This window comes from Mustela putorius, unplaced genomic scaffold, assembly GCF_011764305.1.
Source record: "Mustela putorius furo isolate JIRA1106 unplaced genomic scaffold, ASM1176430v1.1 tig00000596_pilon_pilon_pilon, whole genome shotgun sequence".
NCBI classification, from domain to species: domain Eukaryota; kingdom Metazoa; phylum Chordata; class Mammalia; order Carnivora; family Mustelidae; genus Mustela; species Mustela putorius.
In genome coordinates this window covers 4,459,303-4,463,287 of record NW_025421428.1, presented here as the reverse complement: position 1 = coordinate 4,463,287, position 3,985 = coordinate 4,459,303, and positions in this window count along the sequence as shown.

Here is a 3,985-nt window from a genome sequence, read left to right as displayed (position 1 = left end):
CATGACAATTATGTCTTCATCATATTCCTTCTTTCCATCCTTCCTCTCCCTGCAAGCTCCTCCTCAGGTCTCACTTAGATCACTACAATATCTTCAGGGCTCAGTGAGGGACTCAACCCCTTCAAATCCATCCTCAAACCACTCCTTCAGTCTTCTTTCCAAACCCCCACTTTGACCATGTCATCTTCATGCATAAAAGCCTTTGATGGCCCCTCCCAGTTTATATGTTAAAGTTGAGGTTCTTTAGCTGGTCATACAAGGCTTATCTCAGCATAACTTGTTCTTTTGCCTTATTCACCCTCTGCTGGAAAAAAAAAGGTTAATAGGAGAGATTTACTTCAAACAGTGTGGCTAAGGGCAGAGTTCTGCAAGGAGGGGACATCGAGCCCTTTGAGGACTCACCACTTAATAAGCTCTCTCTGTGCTTTTGTGACCCCCCCACTGGGTGACCACCTGCTTGCTGGATGCCAGACCGGTGCCAAGCTTTCAACTTGGAGATGTATCTCGGGCTTCCATGCCCATCGCAGCTCCTGCGGGTCCTCTGTTCATGCCTAGTTTATGGTTGAGGAAACTGAGGCTCATAGAGTTTGCCACTTGCCTTAGTTCCCGCAGCCAGTGTGTAGTAAAGTCAAGTAGAGCTCAGGCTACCCGACTCCAGACCCAGCATCCCCAGCCTCCGTGCCACACCGCACCTGAAGGGACAGGTTGGATGATGCTTTCTGGACAGTTAGGCTGGAAGAGGCACAGCTTTCCAGATGAACCCAAACTCCCCACCCAGCACTCAGCCTTCCGAGATCTGGCTCCTGCCCAGCCTCACCCAGCCAACCGTTCACTGGGCACCCACTCTCCATCCTGACCCTGCTCCCCTCAAGCCTGGCCTGAGTCACAGTCCCTCATTCTTTAGGACTTCACTCAAAGGTCAACTCCTGCCGGATGCCTTTCCCAACGTGCCTACCCTATAAGCCAGGTGAACTACCCCTCCTTCTGTGCTCCCCGCTGTGAAACCCTTGTCATGTCAGACTGCAAATGCTGGCTGTCTTCTCTCCCCGTAGACTGCGCTTCTTGCGGGCAGGGACCAGGACGGTTCACTCTGTGTTTCCAGCGCCTAGCCCAGCAAGGAGCAAGTGCTTTATTATCACCCGCTGACCTGAACTCACACAGCGAACGTCAGAAGTGAAAGGGGGCTCCAGGTGACTACGACTGTCCACATTCGCAGTATACGTGCAGTCTAAAATGACCTTTCACACTGATGATCTCATTGACTCCTCTGAGACTGATACCATCCCTATAGGTGAGAAAACGGAGGTCCGGTTAAGTGACTTTTCCAACTTCGCCCAGCCAGGAAGTGGCTGGGCTGAGAATGACCTAGGGTCTATCTGACTCCAAGGCTAGTGCTCTTTTCATTACTTCCCCAGTGATCTGATCCAAATAACACACACAGTTAACTGATGAGGACACCGAGGCCAGGGGAGCAAATTTCTTGCCCAGGTCATACAGTCCATATTCTTCTACTCAAACGGGAAATGCCCAGGAGGGTCATGGGGTGAGGACTGAGTCCTGAGCTGGGAAAGCGTGTACTGCCTGTGTCCCTTCCCATTGCTCATTTCCCATTTGTCAAACCTGAATGTTTAAATCTTCTATTTAGTATTTACTCTGAAATGGCTTTCATCTAACTTCCCCCCCTGGCTCACCAATTTAGCTGTCAGAGTAAATAAATGTGAAGCTGGGTCTCTAGCCTCCCCTGGGCTCACATTACCTTCCTAGAATTACACCCCAGTGGGCAGAAACTGCTGCTGGGGGTGAAGCAGGGGGAGCTCTCATGATTTATCCAGTTACTTTTGAAGCCTCTTTTTAAACCCAAACCTTGGACCTAGACTCAGGTGGAGAAGGATGACAAAACTCACCTTGGAGGATGAGATGACCACATCCTGTTTAGTGACCAGGAGAAAGAATGAGGTAAGGACTAGATCACATCATACCTTCAGGATGCTTATGACCTCATACATGCATGATGCTGATGACATACGACATACAGGCTCTGTATGACATTCTACACCTACGGTGTTTATACTATGCCGGAAACGGAGTCAACACTTCAAAAATACTAGTTTTTAACATGTGGTTTACTATCACTACGCTCCTGAGAGATAAGTGTCATCCCTCCATTTACGGGTAGGAAACTAAGGCCTAGAGAGCCTAAGTGACTTGCCCACAGTCTCTTGTAGGAAGAAAATATGTATGGCAATGGAATGCACTGAGTATGCTGATCCCGAGTTTGCCACAGTCACTCATATATGGACTCTCTTTTCTGCTAGAGTCAGGAGTTGTTAGAAAAGAGATTTCTTTTCCAAAGTAAGTTTACTCCTGTCCTTTTTGAGGTCAGGCAAGTCTTGTGTTGGAATAAGGGCTCTGCAGCTCCCTTAGGTAAGTTATTCAGAAGAATATTAGATTATTTGATTGATTGATGCCCTGCCATCCCCCATTTAAAAAAAAAAAATGAAAACTATGGGGTGCTTGGGTGGCTCAGTGGGTTAAGCCTCTGCCTTCAGCTCAGGTCCTAGGGTCAAGCCCCAGATCGGCTCTCTGCTCAGCAGGGAGCCTTCTTCCCCCTCCCTCTCTGCCTACCTGTGATCTCTCTCTCTCTCTGTCAAATAGAAAAATAAAATCTTAAAAAAAAAAAACTGTCATCTAGTAGAATAACACCTGGAAAATGTAGCCAGTCCATCCTGTAACAATGGGAACCCTTTGACATGGATCATTTGCCCTATTTTCCCAAGGATAAGAAGTGGACTCGGGGCACCTGGGTGGCTCAGTGGGTTGAGCCTCTGCCTTCGGCTCGGGTCATGATCTCAGGGTCCTGGGATCTAGCCCCGAATCAGGCTCTCTGCTCAGCAGGGAGCCTGCTTCCTCCCCGCCCCCCGCCTGCCTCTCTGCCTACTTGTGATCTCCAGCAAATAAATAAAATCTTTAAAAAAAAAATAAAAAAAGAAGTGGACTCTGTTATCACCCCCACTTCACAGATGAGGAAGCTGAGGCTGAACCAGGGGCTGAATACCTTGTCCAGGGGCTACCAGATCATAAGGGGCAGTGCTACGACTCACATCACATTGTCTGACCCCAGAGTCTCTCTCACTATTGGGATTAACACCTTTTGTTCCAATTTTGATTTCCTGAGCATCTACCCCAAATTCAAGAGCGGACCCGCATAATAAGTATAAGAGTTTGGGTTTTGGAGAATGAGTGCCACAGCCTGAAATGAGGCTCCTATAAGCTTGTTTTCTCAACTATAAAATAAATATTAAAATATATAAATATAAAAACAGGGGCACCTGTCTGGCTCAGTCAGAAGAGCATGCAACCCTTGATCTCTTGGTGGTGAGTTTGAGTCCATGCTGGCCATGGAAACTACTTTTTAAAAATAAGTAAAATAACATAACCTCCTTGTAGGGCTGCTGCAAGGGCTGGAAGTATAATACAGTAGCTGAGTTTATTCGGTGCAAAGAGATAATTGAGGGGGAGGAGGTGGGTCATCTGTGGTTATGTGGATGTTTAAGGGGGCACGTGTTTATGTGTGTGCACACACATGTGAATATGCACACATCTCACTAGCTTTCTCACTGCAATCGTGCTCTTTGTATAAAAGACTAGGATTCAGACAGAAACTTTTCACTCTGAATTTCTGTGTCTGAGAGCAGTCAATGACTAGGAGGAGGTGGGAGATGGCGCTTGCTGGGGCTGGGGCTGATTCTGTGTATTTGGGTGTCTGTAAAGGAACAATACTTGTGTCTTTTAGGGGTATAAGTGTGGGTCTTTGGTATGACACTGGTGTGCAGATACCTTTGTCTGCCCTCTGTGCCCACGTGTGTGCGTGATTGGGGCTGTGACTATTGGGAATCCTCTGTCTGCAAAGGCGCGTATGCTGTTTTCGCCTACAAACTGCCATCTGTAGGGATGTATGTGCATATCTGTGGGTGTCCGAGTATGG